Raw genomic sequence first — 22,818 nt, 5'->3', positions numbered from 1 at the left:
AAGCCTCTCAAGTATTTAAGTATTGTACACATTTGTGCTGTGGTTTGTTGTTTTTAAATGGCACTTAAATACTACTCTTATTCCAATTTGCAACATCAAAAAAACTACAGCCTCAAACTGTGGTACATTTCACCTGCTCAGAGATCAGATGGCAACATTTCTTTACCATTTCTTTTTGACAGTAAATTCAAATGCAATGCAGCTTTTACCTCTTAATTAAGTCTTTCACTCAGGTGAACCAGTATAGCTTTAGATATATTATTTCTTCACATAGTGAATACGCAGCTGATTGCAATGTTTCTCCTTTCTTGAATGATGCATTGGGAAGAAAATAAAGATTCTCCACAAGGCAAGGAGACTAAATGTCTTCAGAGAGATCAAAAAATATTACAGAAAAAAATTAGGTCCTCACTTTTCCGACAAAGCAAAGCAATGAACCTGCCACAGAACTTTCAATAAAATTAATGTTTGCTGGCAGTTTTAATATTTTCTTTTACATCATCATGGGCATTGTCAAACCCTGATGTTCCAGACAGCTCCAAAGAAACAATGAGAATAACCAGGGTTGGACAAAAACCTTCCCACCAAAACATTTTCTCTTTAGAAAATTTAATTTCTGACTAAATAAATTCCTTCTGCAAATAAGTACCACTTTTTTTTCAGAAATTATATTAAAATGTTTCAAAACATTCATAAGAAGCTAGATGACTAAAGTGTTCCATCGAGCATTTGGTTGACAGTAAAAATAATGTTAACATCCTACTACGCTGCTTCATGGGAGCTACATTTGGATTTCCCCCTGCACAAAAGCTCCTCTAGTATATGAGACACATCTCCCATCACACCCCCTAATCAAAGATCTTGGGAATTCAATTATCGGGATACTGTCCCTCAAAACAAAGTCTGGTCAGTAAGTTTAGCTTATAGACCCGTAGCCTGAATACCCTATACTGTAATTGTAAAGGGGCATTAAAGTAATACTGCCTAATTAAAACATTTCCGTTTACATTTCAGTATTTCAGGATGAAGTTTTATTTTAGTTTTCTAAGCTTTCTTGAACAAAAATACTTTCCCTCCGTATAAATATATTCCACCAGGAAAAAGTTCCTACATCTACTAGCTCTAAGAATATGCACTTATTTCATGTAAAAAATAAAGCTACATATCGGGGGGGGGGGGGGTGTGGGTGTGTGCGTGCTACCACAACAGCAGGCTGAGCTGGGACCCCAAGCACAGCAGGTGGGACATGGCAAGGAGCAAAGGCACAACACGATTCTTCACCAACCCATCTCCCAGCTTTCAGGTTCTTTTGTTTCTTTGTTTGGTTCAAATTAAAAATCGATCACGCCCTTTTCAATGAACTACTAAATGGTTTAACAGCCTTCTACTTGACATAATTAGTACCAACTTGTACATTTTCTCACCAAATCAGTACTATGCATCTTGCTTGTGCTACCTACAGTATTCATTAATTTTGCAAATTAGCTATTGTAGTTCCATTATAAAGGTTATTTTTTTTAAACTAGAACACTAAGGGTTCCCCCCCCCGCCATATACACAGTACATTTAAGTTTATCTTTAATCAAGCTGCTCAAAGAGTTGACAATGAAACTCAGTAACTGTATTTCGTATCTTGCATTTGTTCCTGGAAGACATGTTCAAGAATTCATCAGAACACCAATTCTCCAAATCCCCTTGATCCAAGTGGGATGAAACGGCATTAACTAATGCTTAACGAGCACAGTGCGAGCACCCACCCTGCTCAGCACACACACACTTGGCCAATGCCCAGCGGTAAGCTTCGATTCATTAGGCAAAGACCGAGGAAGTCGGATGTTTTCACTAGCTCAGCCCCTCTTTGAGCACCAACCTCAAGCTCCATCTTCCTCCTCATACTGAAGCATTTCTGTTTCCAAAGCACAACATTTGCAGCCCCTCACTGCGCACACAACATGCTGACCCTCTTCTGCACTGGCTCCTCCGCTCCCGGGAACCAGACACAGGCTCCAGCAACAAGGCTGATGTGTCACAGCACGGTACTGTCTGCCTCTCTCCCTCCTCCTCCCTGCTGGCTCCAGGCCTCCTTTTCTCCAAACTGTTCACCCAACCTACCCACTTTTCTCAGTTTTCATGGAAGAAATAGCAGTTGGAGTGGTGAGACACGAGGATACGGGGATGGTGAGACACCCACCCAACTCTGCTTCCACGGATGCAGAAAACTCATCATCATGACAGTCCTTCATGAACTGAACAGAGAGCTTTTTATGGCTATGCTCCATTTCTTTCAGCTCTAAATATTGTGTTTCTATCCCAAACTTCACAACTTTTAAAAGTGTGACTATTGAATGTCAGATTCCAGTAGCAGCATCCACAATTTAGTGGTCAGATGTACAGTCACCTCTCTGCTCCTGACCTGTTGCTGCTTCTGTCCCCCTCCGAGTAACCTTCTGCAAAATCCCGACTGGCAATAAAACCAATGAGATTCAATTTCTACAAGTCAAATGCCATCTGTTTTCCCCCACCCGCCGCCCCTCATTCCAAACCACTTCAACATTTCATGCTGCTCCTGGAAATTTCCTTTTATAAACCATCATCTTTTCTTACCCAAAGCAACACGCTTGCCCACTGGGGTCTCCCAAACAGAAGATTCTCTTAAATTGGCTTTTTTTGTCTTCTAATTGGTATTCCCACAAGTTTTTATTCCAATACAATATGTGTCTGTGTGTATCTATATAAATTCCTCAACTTTTAATCGACCTCAATGGTCAGCTTTAGTCTGACACACCACTTTGTTGTTAATCGCCATCAGAGGCCAGAAGGACTGCGGTTGCCGCCTGCTTCCCGCTGGGATCCGCGGCTCCGTCTCTCCTGAGCCCTGTTTATGGACTTACCGTTCACCACATAACGAGGGGGCCACAAGTCACTTCCCAACCACAAAGCGCAAGGGAGAGTTTTAGCAACCCAAAGCATTAGTGGCCATGGGAATCGTAATGCAATGACCTTTTGGCTATTTTATTACAGCATCAAATCAATATTTCTGCCTTGGGAGAAAAACTGGGGCAGTCCCACATTGGCCTAGAAGATGCATCTAAGAGGAACATTTTTGGTTTTTTTTTCATACTAAGTAAGATTAGAAATAGTTGTTACATAACAGGATGAGCCTTTAACCACTAATGGAAAAAAAAATAATAAAAAAAACCCCTCACATTAAACTCTTAAACTTGCACCTATATTAAAACCCAGAGCCTACCAAAGGTTGGGATAAACACTTGTTTGTGTCAGAGTTTGTAAAATTACACAGTGCTCCGGGATTATTACGGATCTTGTCAAAACTACTCCAGAGGCAGAGGGGAGGATTATGGTGGGGAATTGACTTTCTCTGACTGATTTTAATGAAAAGTGAGATTTCTGAGACAACGTTATAATAATGCTTCCACTTCTCCCCGCAGCCTGGAGCATCTCTGCCTTTCTCCCCCCTCGCTTGTCTGTTCCTAAGCTGATATCAGCACTTTGATGTGCCTTTTACTGCCGGAGCTGGTCCCCTCCCTCCCCTGCCCTTGCTGCAATACATATGATTGCCAGCCCATAAATATGACTGCGCTGTGTCAGGCTGATCAAAGTGTCAGACTGTCACATCTGTCTGAAAAAAAGCAGCAGTTTGCACTTGATCCATAACATATGTAGGACATAGAAATCCTTAACTATAAAATTACTCATCTTAAACACTGTAATAATCAGGCATGGCTGCTACAGATAGCCTGTTATTATACATGTGTTTAAAATTCAGATAAGGAATGTCTTGTTATTACTTTTACAAACCCACACAGCATCATGGTTTCCCCAAGCAACATCAACCAACCTACTACTGAAACGACACTGTTTTACAAAGGGACTCCACTCCTCCTAAGAGGATGTTTATAATGGGGTTATACTGTCATTTAACCCAGGAGAGAAACGCCTCAACATGAATAAGTGTAGTGTACTCCCACTTTCCCCACTCCCTTTTATTCTTTAACTGCTACTTTTTCTATCATATGTATGTTTACATATAGATTTGCACTTATCCCCGAAGCTTTATGATGAGCTGTTGTGGTTTTGTTGGGAGGTTTTCCTGGTGTTTTGGTTCCCTCCCCCCCGAGATCACAGCAAAACATCACACCGGCAGTCTCACAATTCCATGGCACACTTTGGGAAGCCAGCGTCAGGTCGCTAATGAAGCCTCGTGCCTTCCTCGCAGGGTGAGCCTGGAGATAATCTGGCAATATTGGCAAAGAGCTTTTATCAAATTCACATGTATGCTATCACAGACAGCACACCAAAAAAAGGCTACCTCACTTTGAGGATAACTATCCTCATTTTTTATTATTTTTTCCTTTAAATAAGTGCATTGTCGAATCTGTTTTGGGGCACAGACTGCAAGTACACAGTCTTTGGGCTTCATTTTGTTGTCGATGTGATTTGCAAGCGCAGCACCAGCAAGCCAGCACCAGGCTGCCCTGCAGGCTTTGCCGCAATTAGGGCTCTCTCTCCCCTCTGCATTGCTTCTCCTCATCTCTCCTAACACGTTCACTTTGCCTTCTTGTTACCGGGTACATAACAAGCCATTTCTTTCCACAAGAAACCTCGGAGCATGCCGCAAGGAACCAGCACGTGCTTGCAATTGCGGAGTTTCAGCTCCACTTTGCCTGTCCTCCCTGGTGTCCTCCAGGAACACCCGCGGACCATGCCCTGGGCCTTGGAGAGCACAACCTTACTACTGTACTGAACATCTTACTACTGTACTGAACATAAGGAAGAAAATAAGTTTAAACTGCTGGTATGTTCCACACACACAGTGAAACAAGGAGTCAATTTTAAAGAAAATATTTTAGTTATCACAGAACACAAAAAAAGAAGCTTCCATTTTTTATTCATTGGGGTCTGGAAGGAAAGAGAAACCTGGTGATGCTCTGCCCAGTGCCACCGTGGGATGGGAAACCCGGGGTCAGGTCACCCCAACAATGATGAGAGTTTAAGGAGGCTCTCCCCTACTGCCTTAGGAGCCTTTAGCATTCTGACCAGAGCTGAATTATAAAATAACTGATCTAAGGACAATTTTACCAAAAATCAGCGTTACTGCAGCTAGAAGCTTGTTTTGAATAATATTTTCTTATAAAATCACTAGCAATAAATGCAAAGCATCACCTACCAAATTAATTTTGAGCCACAGGTTCAAAATCCCTAATGAAATTATTTCTAAAAACATTTCCTCTCCAGGAGTTATATATTGCAGCCCTGCTGAAACAGGGCGACCAGATTTCACCACTATTCACCTCAGTTTCTCAAGTTAAGCAGTAAATAAGCAAACAAACAAAAAACGCCAAACACAGCAACTCCTATTGCTTCATCTCCTTTTTGTTGGACTTCACATAGAAAATGCTCTTTCCTTGCATCGCGCTCTGCCTGCTTGGAAATCAGCTGTGAACTCCAAAGCTAGCCAGGATGCGTATGACACACCATGCTAAAAGTCGCTGGCTTGTTCATAAGGCACCACAGGAAGAGCGGATGAGCTCTCCCATACTCACGGCCTCCGAACAGCCCGTGTTTGTGTTATGCTGGCAGATAAGACACGGCAAAAAAAAACCTCATACCCTCTGAGAAACAGACTTTATAAAATTAATTTTACATCTCATTGCCTACTACACCACTACACTTTGGACTCATTTATCTCAGCAGCGCCAAATTGCTCAGCAATTAATAAAAATTGTAAACTTTTTTTAAAAAACAAAACACCAAACATATTGAGAGGTAGTTTTGCACTCAAAGCCATCACTGAAATAAGATGTACCTTAAACTGTGAAGGTCTGTACTGGATTTCCCACTTTGAAATATTCTCCTTTGAAAATACCCTCTTATTTGTACTACATAGCGACTCAAAGCTTTAACCATGAATCAGAAACATTGGCGCTAAGTGCTGCACACAGAGGGGAAAAAACATTCATCCCAAAGACAAGCAGTGCTGGTGGCACGTAGGGAAACACTGCTTCTCTCGTGCGCAAAGGGACCTAAGAGGAGACGAAGCGTTTACTTCAGATTTACCACCTGAAAGAGTTACTTGCTTTCCCAACATGGCCACAGGCTTCTTTTAAACCAGCTGTCATGGTAACTCATGAGCTTTGGCATCTCCTGGGTCACTCAGGAGCTATGAGAAGTCAACTTGTATTCTCTCCTCCTTCTGCATCACCTGTTTCATTAGCAATATGCACTGCTTCGAGCGGCAAGGGTTGTACAAAGATGTTTTACCTGCCACAACATCAGAGCAACATTACACGGTCAAGTCTGTGCAGGTCCCAACGCACCCAGCAAACTCCAGGTCTCTTGTCCCTTCGTGATGACATCATCAAGCAGCAAATTAAATCCTACTCTCAGGACTTAAATCATTCCACCATCTCCACCCAAGTCCTACTGAGTGATACACGCCACCGCATCGCTACTGTTACTAGTTTACATGCGCATAACAGAAAGGACTCCTCCTTAGCTTCGCACTTTTAAAGTACATAGAAAGGACTGAACATTTATTTTTGTCACTGAAGATATAATTCCCAACTTTTATAAAGAACATGGCTGTTTAGTCAGAAAGTATCATTTTTACACAACCACTTAATCGTGAAGAAAGATGCACTTCAAAAATATTGCTCTCGAGAAGCATTGATATAAAGGCTTCCTGTGTTGACAAAGTACTTTTTGGTTTGCAGCACAGAAAATACAGTCAGTAAACAGATTTCTACCTTTGGCAGCTCTGTTTTAACTCTGTATTTTCTTTTTAGATACTGAAGATCTGATCCTTTTGCCAGGCTTCTGCCTTCATCAGGTATTCATGCAAAAGGACATCGTAGTGTAGGATGTCATGACATAGTTCCTGCTTATCTTAAGAATAAGAATTTTAAAATCCTTATTAAGACGTTGATTTTTTTTTTAATCAGGATTTTTTTCTAGGTAGCCCTGAAAGGAAGGAAATATCCCTTACTAACAATTCCTTCCATTCCTTTAAAGTCTCCTTCATCCTACTCCAAGGATTTTTTCAGACTTCCAAACAATGAACCAGAAGCATCTTGCTGGGGCAAAAGCAATCCCATATCCAGAGGATTTTTCTTGCACTAATAAGCACAGGCTGGTGAAGCATTTCCTATTTAACTGGTACATACAAGAATTTACCCCCAGGAAAAGGAAACGCAGAAAAACATGCCTTTGCTCCATCATTTGGGAAAAGCTTGAAAGAGCGATGCACGGATTCCAGCATCAGCTCCCCTGAGGTCCCTCCTCTGCAGCTACCACCCTGGAGAGCAAGGAGAGTCCCACGCCAACGTGAAAATTTGGACAAGCCCACAGCGGTCTGGATACCGGCCGCATTCCTGCGGTGTGGTACAGAGCAAGCTCTGCTGTGAATCGCGTTCCTCCAGCACCGAGGCGGGCAGGCTTCTGCCTGCCCTCGCTGGTCAAGCACCCCGCCTCGTGGGTTACCTTGGATTGCTTTCAGCCCACACACCACCAGCTCAGCCTGGAGGGTCGTCCTTGGATCCACACTCCAGAACACAAATTTGAGGCTCTAGGACCATTAAACTGCAACACCAATCGCTATATCGTTTCTGCCATAAAGTTAAGCAATCCACAGAGACAGCTTTAACTGGGTCCTCTCAGAATAAGTTGTTTCTCACCACGTACCCTTTCTGGCCTCTTGTTATCATCCTCCTGATATTCGTGGTTTACTGGCTGGTTTTAATCATAGTAAAATGAAACCCTGTTGAAAGGATAGCTGTGAACATGGGACTGCCAGGCTATAAAGCGCTCAGTCCTGCCTGACATCGTTTTTATTTGCCTAAAAGTTCTTTGCTGTAACGTCTCCCTCTAAGTAGAGCCCATCCTGCAGCGTAGAAGGGAAACTCAGTGTTTGAAAAGCACTTAACGAACAAGCTCGCAGGCTGAATCCGATTCGAGAAGCTGCATCCATAAATAATAAAGGATGAAGACACACAAAAGTGTTAAAGTTCAGGCTACAAATTCAGAGAATTAGAGGAAACATTTCAGAGATGGAAAGATGATGAAAATAATTTTTAAAAAAATTCATTTTCCATAAGACAATTTGGCCAAATTGCTGGTCGCTTCCAATAGCATAGAAACATTTCCTCTGAATCTCAGACGCTATCAAGAGAAAAGACAGATTACAGTGGAAATAAATTCATTTCAGTCAGCTATGGATGCTGTCACTACTGTTCTTCATAAAATAAAAAAATTGATGTTTGATTACAGTGTAACATGCCAATTAAAAAAATCTACACTCACCAAGCAAAACAGCTACTCATTAGTTCTGGTCCAAATGTAAAAAAACAGCTTCTGGAAACAAGAACTTGAAGGACAGCTTCATTTTCTTTTCTGCTCTCTCTCAAAATCAATTATTTCTAGTCTTACCAACTGTGGAAAAGCTGAAACAAGTGCATGTCCAATTCCAAAGCCAGACAACACATAAAAAGCATTCAACCAGATTTCATATTTTAAAGCCAATTTCATAGCTTTTTGCTGTCCAGCCAACGATTGCTTAATGTCTGAGCAGAGCACCACAGGAGGAGGTGCGTGCTACTCACAACCAGGTAATTTTGTATTCAGATCCCAGAGAGCTGCAAACTTTTTTGTCTGATTGGGTGTTCCTGGAAACATCCTATATATTTTAAACTTTTCAAATGTTTACCTTCTAAATATCTGAAAACGTGATAGGGCACACACACCTTCTGTTCATTAATTTAAGGACTCTGCATATACACGCTCTCTGGATGAAGTTAGGCAAAAGAAAGAGTTAAGCAAATAACTTATGTCCCTATTCTGCCTCCCAAAACCAGCTAAAATATTCTGTCTTCCACAATTCAGTTCAGAAATCCAGATCAAATCCGTTAGGTAGGTCTTGCTAGAGCGCAGACTGGAAGTTGTGATTACTCTTCTTTACTCAGCAAGTCCATGTCCTTATTACCTTCAAGTACATGAGAGGTCTTACCCTCCGGGAACTCAATTTCACCTGGCCTGGCCTTCCAAGTCACTGCCCCCCGCCCCAAGCTACTGAACATTTTTGGGCAGAATCCTCTTAGATCTTGACCACTTAATTTTTCTCTGCTCGAGCAGAGCATCAGAGCAGAGTCTAAACCTCAATGACTCATTGTCCAGCCCCGAAGCTGGAGTCATTCCCTTCATACACCTCGGTAGGTAAAATTGCATCGCAAAGCGTAGTGCAATATAAAAGGTGTCTGAGTTGGCTTTAAATGAGCTAAAGAGGGAAAGAAAGTGAGAAAAAACAAGCCAGGCTGGAAACTGAAATATCCCTGCTGAACTTTTGATTTCATTACTTACTCTATAACCTGAGGCATGATTCTCTCCCTTGATTTTTCTTGTATAAGATCTCACCAGTAACCTTAGTCACTAACAACAACAAAGTGACTCAAAAACGAGGTATTCAAAGTTTTCCACAAGATCGCAAGCATAGCACTAAGGAAGAGAGGCAATGTCCATTTTAAAATTCCTACTTAATTTAGATCTAGCCAAACACGTTATTTTCCAAGTGTGCGAAATACTCATTTCTGACTTAAGGTCTTGGATGGCCAGACATCAGCCCAGGTGAGCTTTTAGGACTGAATTATAAACCCATGAAAATAAGAGTTTATAATGGAAATGCTGACAGACTCTCAGCTACAGCTACACTAGTGGGAACCACTGTAATAAAATGAATGCAATCACTCACCTCGTTTTACCAAATTTTATTGCTGTAGAGAAAATTAAGAAACTTAACATCTTGCTCTCCACTAAATTGCTTTTTCTTCCCCAGACTTTCTGGTGTGCCCTTTGTGATACCACTTACTTGTAAACATCCTCATTTTTGTCCGTGTATTAAAACACATGCATTTAGCAGCTTAAATTAGGATTTTTCTCTCTACAGTGTTTAACTTCCTATCTGGCCACTTTATTCTGAATCTTATTCAAATTAAAGCAGGGCTATTATGCAAGGCACAAAAGTTCAATCTGAGTAAAATCTGGGCAGGATTTTCTTTTTTGCATGAAGACAACAGCATAATAAATGCTAATCATTATAATCTTTTCAAAGCGAAAGCTTTTCAAGAGTATTTTTGCATTTACGAATATAAAACATGCTTCCAATTTACATTCTAAAGGTCTGCATAGAATCCAAGATTAGAGATGGAAGAGACCTATATGGCATCCCTTCAATCCCCTGTCAGTGCTGGATTGTATCATCCGCTGGTAAATATGGAATACGAAGGTTTAAGAATTATACATGTTAGCTTGTAAACCCATAATCATCCTACATCAATCGCGGCATGCAGAGAAATTTGGAAACCTACATTTCTGCACTGCTGCGCGTCAATCAAGTCCCAAACTAGCGCATACATCAACTACTTCTCTCGGTCAGATACGGGCACCAACTAGGGTAGAGAAATCCGACCCCTTTTAATTAAATTGCTGGGACGATATGTTTTATGGAACTTGACGATTGACCCAGCTAATTTAAATCTCTCTCCCCTATAGTGACACGGTGGCATCACAACCGACCTATTTCTCATTTGCCCAACAGAGGTCATCAAGGACAAATGAGAGGGTTGTAAACAGCTTCTCTCATCTTATTAAACATCACTTCAGAAACGTGTATAGATTTCGAGTAAGCAAGGTCAAGAAACCATTAGAAAGGTTAAATTGGAAACAAGAGAGCAAGCAAGGTGGTCACAAGATTGTTCCAAGTCAGAAAATTAAATTAACCTAAAGAAATCCCTGAAGGTGACTACATCTTCATTACTTTTATTAGGGACAAAAGTAAAATCAAGACATAGGAGAAGACCTATTGAAAAAAAAGATGCAAAGCACCAGCTACCCAGAAAGCCTTGCCACTTTTTAATTCCTCCCCCCCCCACCTGATCATGTTTGTTCTATGTTTCACATTCACTTTTCATGAGCAATTGCTGCAGTTTTACCAGTACAGATGTCAGCATAAAGCAAATAAATCACATGGAGACACATTTTAAAATCTGCTGCATTTGTATTCATCCTGAAATGCATTGCACACTCATCCAAAACAGGGATCAGAACACCACCACAGGCAAAATAGCACTTAGACATCCAAAGAATATGCTTACTCAGAACTTGGTCAGCTAAACTAGAAAGAGAGCAAGCCAAAAAACACTCTGCAGGACCCACTTAAGCAAATGAAGTGGTATAGATGACTAAATTGTCACTAGAAAATGTACTTTAGTACCTAAAATGATACTGCCGAGTATATCCCAAAGCTTTTCTGCTCTGGCTGACCCAGCTCTCTGAACACTTATGAGTTTATGCTCCTTGAGATAGACAAAATTCACAGAACCACCCAGTTTTCCAGGCACGCAAGGAAACATCCGACAGTCTCCAACGTGCTCTACAGTCACTTTCATTAAAAACATATAAAAATGGGCCCCATCCTATGCTCTTGCAAACTAGTATTTTTGGCTGGACTGTGGTGCAGTTTCACAGGAAGGATAATAAATATTCTCCTGAAGAATGGGTGCAACGGGTTCACACCTCTCCACCAAAATGGATCTGAAACTCAAATCTCCCATTTCATTTGCAAGAACTTCAACAAAATAAACATGGCTACTTCTTCCTCTAACGATGCTATAACAAGAAAGATCATTCCCCCTATGCCCAAGGGTGTGCTATTTTAAGTACAGAAGGTAGTTTCCAGCTCTGGAGCTCAGTAAAGGAAGGAGATGAGACTGCAGACACATTCCTCCTCGGCGGACATTGGCATTCAGCACGCCAGCTCCTACAAATCTCACTCTTTGGCATTTAATTCTCCCCATTCACTGTAAATGACACTTAGGATCCAATTCATCATTATAAATGCTATTCCCAGAGCCAGGTCCCTAATGTTCAGGATATGCAGGGTGAGCAATTTAAGTCTAGTTTCACTGTGAACTCCAGATATTATATTCAACTACCCCAAACTACATGACACCAAGTTTGAAGTGTAACTATCAAATTACACTGAACTGCTCATGGTTAAGAAAATAACACATTTCAGCAAATGTAGCCAAAGCTTTTCCAAAGGAATAGCTCTTTGTTCTTCCATAATCTCATAAGATAAATACAGCTATAAAATTATCCATTTTTACTGGCTTTACACTCTAGGCTTTCCCCAGGAAAAAGTCCTGATTGTTTATTCTATATTAGTCATGCATGCAAGATGTCTACTTTTTAACGCTTGTAAGTAATAATTGCGCTACACATCGCCTAGAAGAAGTTTCAAGAACCTCCCCATAACATGTATTGTTCAAGCATATACAAATATCCTTCACTCCTTTCCTGCTACCTTGTGCCATAAGACACTAATGACCCTACTGTTACATAAGCGTGTATAATCTGGACATCCAACCAAGCAACAAAACCAGCAAGATACTCGGGAAGATGATGTATGTGTCAGTTTAATCAGGTTTATTTCGTCCAGAAAGAGTAAGGATGAGGGTTCTGAGCAAGAGGTTCAACAGATTTTTAATGCGTTAGATTGTAATTAAAGAAATGATGATCCCTCTGTTGTTGGTGGTCATAAATAGAAGGATTAGATCAGATTCCTTAATATTAGCGAAGATGTAGGTTGGACATGAGAAAATCTGTTAGTGTACTGAAACAAAACCAGGCTGGATAAGGCCGTTGATTGCTCCACTATCATTTTGAGTACTGTAATACCTGGAACACTGTACAGAAGGGCAGGGGCAGCTCCTCCTGCTTTTGGTGCCCATCACTTCTCCCACAGAGGGCCTGATCCTGCCTGCACAGACAAGGCGTGCTGGGACTACCCATCACACCGTAAGTATCCAGGGAAGAAAGGCAGGTGAATGCCTCCTTTCCCACGGAGCTAAGAAAGGAGAGAGGCACCCGGCTCCTGCGTGCTGTCAGGGCTGAGCAGACATGCACAGGATGGAGCAACCAGACACCGAGGAAACGCAGAGATCAAAACCACCGTAACTTTGGGCTTTAATTGCCTCCACGGTCAGACAGCAGCTGAGCAGGAATTTCAGGGCAGCAAATTTAAATGGCAGCATCTAAATAGAAGCAAGCTTCCCTTCATCTCATTTTTCTTAATCTATTCCATTTGTAAAACTGGGGTAGCATTGTTTCCGATAGCATTATTTCTGTAGCAATAGGCTGACAAATACATCTGAAGCACTTGTATATCACACCAAGAAAGGCTCATAGGAAACACAGGAGGAGGACTTTGACCCCTGCAAATTCAGGTATGAGTATTGCTACTTGCAGAAAACAAAAGAGATCATTAAAAAAAGAGACATTTTAAACTACAATTTTTAATGTAAAAAAATCCTTTTTGCCTAAAAAAATAGCAAGTCCAGAGCCCCTGAAAGCATAGATTATACAATTGGAGGCAAGCAAGGCCAGAGGCATGAACAGTGCCATAAGTTTGAGCGCTGCTGCCCTGCTCAGACCCAGCACAGCCTGCCCTGCCAGCTGCCCGCCGAGAGCAGGAGACCGGCCTCGGGCAGGGGGGTTCTTCACAGCAGCAAAGGAAAGGGAGAAGAAATGCTCCTAAATGAAAAACTACCTCCAAAAGACTGAACTTGAAGCTGACAGCACCGGGAACTAAATGCAGGTAGGTCCTCCTTCACTCAAATGACTGCTGCTGGGAGATGGACTGAGGGAGGAGGAGTCGAGACACTAAAACAGCAGCAAAGAGTAAAAAGGTTTTCAGCAAGTCTCAGACAAGCAGCCAGGCCTGGGAGGGTTAGAATCACAAAGGCTTTCCCCCCCCCCCCCCCCCCAAAAATTACTGCATCAGTTATCACCTGGTCTGTCACAGGAGCCCTGGGAACACAAGCGATTTAAAAGGTACTTTTATATCAGGAAGAAAACCCCAAAAAGTTAGTTTATACCCCAAAAGAACTTATAAGTCAAGCCTTTGTTTTCAGGCTTAGAACATTACAGCCCAACAGCACCTTTGTCCTGCGCAATAAACGACAAAGTGATGACACCAAGAAAACTGAGGTTTAATTTCCAGAAAAAAATATCCTGACAGATCTATTAGACAGTAGGACACAGTCCCAAGGGAGGCTGTAGGAGTCTTATCGCTTAGGGCTCGTAAAACCAGAGCAGACAGATGATCAGCAAACACGGTGTGGGAACAAGCCTCTCCTGGAAGGTAAACTGGCCAGATGATCTACAGGCTGATGGCCACCTCCAGTGCCTATGATCTATTACACCCCATTATTTTAATTCACTGAAACTGCATGCCCTCACTAACCAAGGCTGCTCCTTATTCAATCCAATCTCCTCAAGTTCAGTCTAAGTAAATCTCTGCCAGGCACTAAAAACAAAAGCAAAACCTTTTTCCTAAATGAAATTTGCTTAAAGTCATGTTTCTATGCAGCACAAGGGTAGGAAGTGCAGGAATTGTGGTGGCATGCATTCCCACTGAGGATTTCTCAATAACCTGATAGTAGAAAGGAATACAGTGCAGAAGAGACAGTGTTTCTGTTGTCACTTTGCACCCAAAAAAAGAGTGTTGTATAGCAATGCAGTTCTCAAACACTTTTTTTTTTTTTACTCTGGAATGTCGCTCTCCTGCAGGTTGATAAACTCAGGAAATTAAAATGATGAAAGAATCAGTGTGTTGACACAAATTTCATAATTTTAGCTAGTGATTTCAAACTTCCATTTTTATGAGCAAAATAATTTCTGGCTCACTGATGTCCATTTAAAAAATTACAAAGGTCCCATTTTATCCTAGCTATTTAGGTGTCATAAGTATCAGCAATCCTGCCATTAAAAATATGAGAACACGGGATTGCAAAAAGAAAGGCAGTCCCCTCGCAGGGCTGCTGCCATCAGGGCTTTACTGCCATTCACTGCCTGTACTGCAGAAGCTTGCAGAAGAGCAGCCAGCAGAAACGGTGTAACACCATGAACAGGAATAAAGGCACATCCACACCGTGCAGTCAAGAGATGCCAAGCATGACGAACAGGAGTACTGAACAACAGCCTCAGTCTTGGAAGAGGCCATAAAAAAACAAAATAAAAAAACTTGCTTCTGTCCAAAGATATCTCCTATTATAAAAGTTGAGACACAGATGGGCAGGTAAGAGAGCAAGGTGAAGCAATGAGACAATACCATGCAACAGAAGGAGCATCGCTTCAGAGCACTTGCTTCAGCATTATCTCAGCACTCGTACGTCTTGCTGCAAAGGAGGGTGTTAAGGACGGACTGCAGCATATTGGTAGACAAAATACATGCGGTTACAATTCAAGCTTGTGGAAACAGCAGCCCTGTGGCTGTCCGGCCACCTCCTTGGTGGCACCTTCCCAGCAGAGCTCTAATCCCTGGCCACGCGATGTCCCAGCAGCACAGCTCATGGGGAGGAACTGCCCAAGCCAGCAGAAGATAGCACTAAGCAACCAGAGAGGCAAAACAGGATGACACATGGTGTTTCACTTGCACTGATGGAAGCTTGCTGAATACCCTTTGCTCTGCCAAAAGTGGCAAATAAGCACATGAAATAGTAAGTTTGGCTCAAAGCATCTGTTACCCAGCACTGGGTCTCTGCTCAGTCCTCAGAGGGGAGCAGAGGGGAACACAGAGCAGAGCCTTGACGGTTATGAATCCAGAATCACCTTTGCTGGAGTGACAGAACAGGGGCCAGCGCCTGGGTATGCCTCCACCCGCTGCCTCGGGGGTCCCGGAGGACTTGCAGCATTAATGCAGATTAAGAGATAGCTTTTTATTTTTGTGTTAATGTAGAGTTGATTATTCCTCCTCCTGACAGAAAGCACACTCAAGAGCAACGCGCATGGATACACATCAAGAGATGTGTGGCTGGAGCGGTCCTCGGGAGTCTGCTGCTCCCAAGTCACTCACTACAGTAATTTTAAAGTCAACAACAAAAGTAAAATTAAAAGCTGATGAAAGTGTTTCTGCTAATTATTGTGTTGGTGTTCAGGTACTTAAACATAAGGCGGGATATTAGCAGAGACACATATCTTCAGACATGGCCTACTACTTCACTCGCTATTTTAAAACCGGTGGAATATTGTGGTGGAGTTGTTCCCAGTTCAGACTGGTGGGGATCAGGTCAGTCTGCTTACTGGAAAGGTACAGTGTTAGAAAGGTTGATTTTCTGTGGAAATAAAAAAAACACCAACAAAAAACCCTACCCAGGAAAACCAATGAAGAGTAGGGAGGATGTACAGAGAGTTGGAATAGAGAAACGAGCGAAAGCCAGAGCTGTGTGTTAATTGAACACCGTAGGCGCTGTCACAGACAAGCGTCTCTTTGCCCTCATCTCCAAGGGACCCCAAGTCGCTGGATTCTTAGCACATTTGAAGAGGCTTTACTTCTAATCATTACTTATAGCAAAATAAAATACCTAAGTAACTGTCGTATTTTTGTTATCTTTAAATATTTAAGTAGCATGTTTAAAGTGAAGGTTAAGCAAAACATCTGATTAGCTGTACTGTACCTAGACTATACTGTACCTAAATAATAGCCAATATAACGCTCAGCCTTCTCTACTTCTTGCCTTTTGGGCCCGCTTTCTGTCTTATTCTTCACCCAACAGGCTTTGATGACTGGCTCCAAATACTCTAAAGCGTCTTTATTCCTTCTACCCGTTCAAAATGAAGAATTTGGTATTTTAAGTGATGGGGCAGAAGCTGGCTGCCACATTTCTCTTGGCACTAGAAGGCACTAGATATGCATCATGAAAAGCTGCTAACTCTCCTGAAAACCACTTGGTGCCTAGCGGTAACTGTGATTACGAGGAACAGCCAGTCACCAAGAGGAGCCAGTTACTTATTCCTGAATTTTCACTGGAGTGGATATTTGAGATCAAAGTGTTCTGATATTCAATGGTCAATTAAGGATCGAAGCAGGGAAGGCAGGAGTATCTGGCCTTCTTCCGTAGGTTAAAGTTACTCCCAAGGAAGTAAAACCATCACCTACAGCTCACGTCCTGCAATGAGAGATCCCACCACAGCTCACCAGGGAAAAGTAGAGCGACCTGCAGCAGCTCTGTACACGAGGCATCTAGAGGAGCCACTTAACTTCCATAAGATTAATTCCTCTGTGCATTCGTCCCAGCTTTAACGGATGTGAAACTCAAAGCCTGTTGCACAAGAGCGGTCATGCAGAACATGCAAACCTTTCCCATAGCTTTTCACCTTATATGGTCAAATCAGTGAAAAACATTGAAGATTACCATTTAAAAAAAAATCAGTGACCATATCAAAAGGACAACTATCTTACTGGATATGCTGGGCATTTTGTTTGGGGTTCTTTTGGTTGCTTACCTCCCTGCACCCCCATTTACATCAGAGAAAAGTAGGTGCATCTTATGCACAAGACAGTGAAAAAAAATTGGGACCAAAACAGGTAAATATTTGACTCTCTACATGCCACTCTGATTTCCTGATATTTCCTTTCGCATTTCATATCTGTTTTTAAATACAAATGTGCTAATGAGCTTTAATGGCATGACAGTATACCTTTGTGCATGAGTGGTGCATGTGGATCTTAAAAATACAACACAGGAACATTAAGCAGTGATAGCATGGAGCGAGCACTCGGAATCGTCCGTTCCATTAAGCAAAAAGACTATTAAGCACTATAGGTCATCAAGTGATGTAAAAAGCAGTCCCACAGGCATACGTTATTATGGCATGTAGCAAAAAGAAAAAAAATGTAAATTGACTAGCTAGTCCTTAAACACCGGACTTAACCAATTCCTGAGAGAGTGCTACGTGGTACCCTATGCACCAGTACGCACTGTGCGCTGTATGTATTCATATAAAATGCAAATATAAAAAGGCATATCAGAGAAAAACCTGTTGGCCGAAAGTTCATAAACATCCATCCATTTTGCTGAATTCACTGTCAAGGGGTGATACTCATAATCGAAGTTTTCCAGCTATAATGCCTGTTCTACAGTTATTAAGACTTGTTTTTTATCTTGCCATTTATCAAGAAAACCAATTTTTGGAGCTCCAAAATGAGTTTGGAGGGAAGTGGAGTTTTAGTTTTGTTCACTACTTTTATTATGGTTTATGAATTCACATTAAATAGTCTAAAAATCTCCTGTGATTAGGAATCAAAAAAGGTAGGAATAAAAAAAGATTGTCAGTATTGGCTGATTTTAATTGTTAAAATCAAGTTATACCTCCCAAACGATTAATTTCTGAAAGTAATTTGCTTCCTTTATAAAAAAAGGAAGTGACAATCATAGATCAGGGAACAAGAACTATGCAACACTTTAGACCATGTTTTGTTTACTCTGTCCAATATAGTATTTCCTATATTTTAGTATAGCAGGTTTCCTGTGTTTATCCCATAGTTTCTTAAAAGCGATCCCTCCTTGTGTCACTCCAAACGATTCATTTTCATCCTCAGTTCATTACAATCCCAAAATATTGGTAAGCAATAGTACCTAACATTATAGTTCATAATTTCTTAGCCATTCTGTGTGCACTTAAACAGATCTTTTAGAATTCCAGTGGATTTATAATATTCAAAAAATATTTTAGGAAAACAATGAAGCTGTAACACTAAGTGGGGATTAAAATTTCTTCGCAGCTGCAACGTTTTAACCTTGGGTTCGACAGCTGTCCTAGCAACTAGTCTTCTGTTACGTGAAGTCTGGCAGTGCCATTACAGAAACAGCAACACAGCACAAGGTGCAATCGCAATAAATACGAGGCTGTAATTTTTAAGTCCACTTACCTTGTCTCTTTGGAAACTGCTGGGGTTCTGTCTAGACAAGTACACAGCAAAGTTTTGATTCTCACCAGCGCAATTATAGAACACTCCCTGGATTTTTTTTTTTTTTTTTTTAGTTTTTCTAATACTGATGAAGCAACCTGTTAAAACACTGTGGCATCAGCAGCAGTCTCATGTTCAACACTGAGGGATACACTGATGGTGTCAAACACCATCTAAAAATATCTTTTAAATCATTTAAAGCTCTTGAAGAAATAAGTCGCTGCTTTGCTGACACTTTGGGGGGAGCATATGGGCTGACTTTCAGCTGAAGGAGAAATATGACAAATGTTTTTTGTTTCTTCCATGGTACTTGCTCACCACATACAGTTTAGCCCCAGAATAAACACAGTTGCAACAGCAGTTTGAGATTCCCCTCTTTCTTCCCTGGATATTAACCTCCAGAACAATCAGAAAGTTCCTTCCACAATAAAAGAGAAGTCTAGTGAGACTGTCCCTCAGTCAGACTAGTGAGACTTTCCCCCTCCATCCTCCAAAATAACCTCTGATTTCAGCCAGGACTGAATCAGTGGCAGTATACCCATGCAAGGAATGGAGTGCTGAAAGTATATATGGGTTAAGGAAGATAAATCTATTGAAGAAAAAAAAAAAAATTAAAAGGCACTTAAGTGTCCAAATGCTACACTCATGACTCAAGAATTTACTGACACACAGCCCACATTGACAACTGATGACAGAGTATTCAGGTGAACTATATGGATATACACTGTTCCTATAGTCTCTAGACATCTGCTACTGGTGATGACCAAAGCCAAGACATTGGTCTAAATGGATCCATAGCTGTGATGTAGCTTATCCATTGGTTGGTTGGTTTGGGTTAGGTTTGTTGGTTTTTTTTGGTTTGTTTTTGTTTTTTTTTTTTTTAAAAGAAAAAAGTTATTATAAATAACTTTCAGCATAAATCATTTCCTAGTTATAAATCATTATGAGCACACACAAAAAATTCCTGTCTCATCACGTCAGAGAGCTGGTCTTCACCAAGGGGCTGGATGCTGAAATGTGGGATCTCCCTATAAAGTAACCTTGGATTCCACTTTTTATCATCCTCTGAAAGATCGATGTTTCAGATTAACAGTAAAGCCAGAACCCGTGAAGGACTGATCCTGCAACAGTCAATAGAGACATAAGACAAGGTAGCGTGGTTTCTATCTGAAATCCCACCAATTACTAGAAATACCAATAATCAGTAGTCTGTTACAGTTTCAGTAAGATGCTGGAGAAGGAAGCAGCTCTTAGTTTCTCTCCAGCGCTCTCATTTCCATTTCAGCCTGGAACACTTTTACAGCTGGAGCACATCAGGGCCATAAGGATCCTTGAGAAGTTCTCAGAAACCGTGTATTTTCCCCATACATGGCAGGCTTCATGCATAAAATTCTCAACTGATTAAAAACAGTTTTCATTTGCTACATTTTCTTTATTGAAAGCACTTTAAGCCTTGAAAGTATAAGGGGAAGGGTTTTAAAAGGGCAATATACTTTCAGTACCCCTGAGCAGTCTGTTCCACACAGAGCTGACTGTTACCTTTTAGCGGTGACTGCTTTATTGACTGTTAATACTTTAAAAAGCGTGGTGAAATCACGTTCAGAGTCTTTACTGCGAGAAAGATATATGCCCCTTATGCATACCAGTGGTCTGGCAATTTTAACCTCCAAAGACATAAATGCTGATGTATTCTATGTTGCCAAACAGCACAGTAAGTATTTAAAATGCTGTGAACAGACCTATAGTTTAAAAGTGACACTACCCAAGATTAGATTGTAATTCAGTGGATGAATCTCTTCCTAAAACCTGCCTGAAATATTACAGCTCATGATCCTTCCTTTAAAATCTTGCAAGAATGAAATCTTGCACAGAAATGGGAGACTAAGTGAAATGAGGACACGTACTGTTGACATGAACACAATCTTCCACTCATCAGGACAGTGCAGTCACAAATACCATCATCTCCTCCTTTGGATGAGAGCATCAGGCTGTCCAGAAACAGTCTGTTTAGCAGCGATACCTTGTACATCATACGACGGATCAGAAAGATTCGGTTTTCAAGCGTTGTAATACTAAACATGGCTCTATCCTATCCCAGTCCTCACCTCCATAAAAGGAGGCTTTTCTGAACATAGGAAGTTTATTTGCTTTGCCAAGCAATGTTTCACACAACATACTGGAGCGCGAGACCTTCATTTCTCCTCTTGCCCTCTCTCCCTTACTCTGTTGTGTTTCCATCTGCCAGTGCCTTAAGTCAACGATGTTCTGCCAACATTGCACAGTGACTCCCTCAAAAAAAAACCACAAACCACAAAAATTCTGCTCGCTCAGGAATATGTGTCCTTCAGAGAGCAAAATACCACTTCTGCTTGAAGAACTTGTTACCAATTTTAAATGCCGTACACCTTATATTCCATGTTATAACAGGAACCATTTTCACACAACCCCCCCCAAAAAAAAGTCAGAATCACCAAGGTCAGAAGGCCCCTACAGAGATCGTTTAAGTCCAGCGCCCTGCAGAAAGCAGGGGCAGCTACCAGCAGGTTGTGCTGGTTTGCATCCAACTGGGTCTCGAATATCTCCAAGATGAAGACTCCACAGTATGCCTGGGCAACCCATTTCACTGTGTGATCACCCTTGTAGGAAAAACACTTATGTTTAAACAAATAGCCAGTATTTCAGTTTGTGCACACTGCCTCTTGTCCTTTTCACTGTCTTTCCAATTGAGAAATCTTTATCAGTTCTTCCAGTTTCAGCCAAATCATTCTTAAACAGAGTAAGCCCACACCCCCCCCAAACTTCCCACCATCACTGCAGGGATATGAGATCAAAATCTGCCACGCAAAGCACAGTTCTTCCTATGAAAAGCTCAAAATTACAGAGCTGGGCACAGCGCAACAGGGAATACTCACATATGTGCATTCACTTAAAAAGAATAATTGGAGTGATTTTATTAGTTAGTGGTTGCCAACAACCAAGATCAAGGCCAAATAACAACTTGAACTGGCAAAAAGCCCTACTTGGCAAAGAGCGGCTCTGCAGGCTCCCTCTGAGGGTGACTTGATACAGAATGACCAATTTCTTCGCATCTGTGGGGCTCTCCATCACTTTCGGTAGGAATCATAGCACAGGAGTACATACACTGCTGAGGCTGGGAGGTTAAATGACCAGAGATTCAGACAGAAAAGTGGCGGGGAGGAGGTACATTAGGAAAGAGCCGAGACTATTACCTGTTTTAATCACACACCATGAGAAAACACAGCTTTTCTAGCTGATAGAGAAGGGTTTGGAGGAGAGGAAGTGGTCTGCAGTTTAAAGGACCTTAAGACTGGAAAAGGCACCAAGTTTGAGGGACACTGGAGAGACCAGCTGAGAAGCGAGCTGCCTGGACTCCCTCCCAGTATAACTGGTAGGAGTTTAGGAAGACACAGGATGGCAAAAAGTTGTAGAGCTCCTGGACTGAACTGGATCGAAATTCGGTTTTATTTTACATCCCCATGTTGTTCAAAACGTGGCAGGACAGCAAGACTAGGTAGCGCATAGACTGGATGCCCGGAGACCTGGACAAAAATGCATCTCCTCCTGACAAACTATGTGAGCACAGCCAGGTAAGACTAAAAGCTTCGACACAGCCCGCCTTTTAACTCTTCCTTAATGTAAGCACAAGCTGCTCCTTTACATAACCAATGCGCCTGAGCAACCTCATTGCTCGCCTGTGCACTAAAGGCCCTAAGCATCAGTCCTCTCCCCGACAAAAAAATATTTTATCCTCTTTTCCCAAGGTTACTAAGTTAGCACCTGTGGATGGCTGCTCAACCCTTGCCAAGGCAAGGCAACCAGGGCATTCTTTAAGAGGTCTAAGTCAGAGCGATCAGCAATGCACGGTAGCTCCATCCACACAAAGAGCAGAAACAAAAAGCATCCCCTTAGAACTGGCAGAATTCTTAAATAATGATCATCAAGAAAATTATTCTGAACTCTAGCACATTCTAGTTGGT

The 22,818-nt window shown here is 41.6% G+C and overlaps 1 protein-coding gene across 1 annotated transcript in view; it reads right to left on the bottom strand.

Moving 5' to 3' along the window:
• Positions 1-22,818, bottom strand: part of DCC (DCC netrin 1 receptor) — a 580,257-nt gene that overhangs the window by 342,477 nt on the left and 214,962 nt on the right. The gene's annotated exons all lie outside the window — the stretch shown is intronic.

This window comes from Gymnogyps californianus, chromosome Z (genome assembly GCF_018139145.2).
Source record: "Gymnogyps californianus isolate 813 chromosome Z, ASM1813914v2, whole genome shotgun sequence".
In the NCBI taxonomy this organism is placed as follows: domain Eukaryota; kingdom Metazoa; phylum Chordata; class Aves; order Accipitriformes; family Cathartidae; genus Gymnogyps; species Gymnogyps californianus.
The sequence above is the reverse complement of the archived record's forward strand: the minus strand, read 5'-3'. Positions and strand labels throughout refer to the sequence as shown.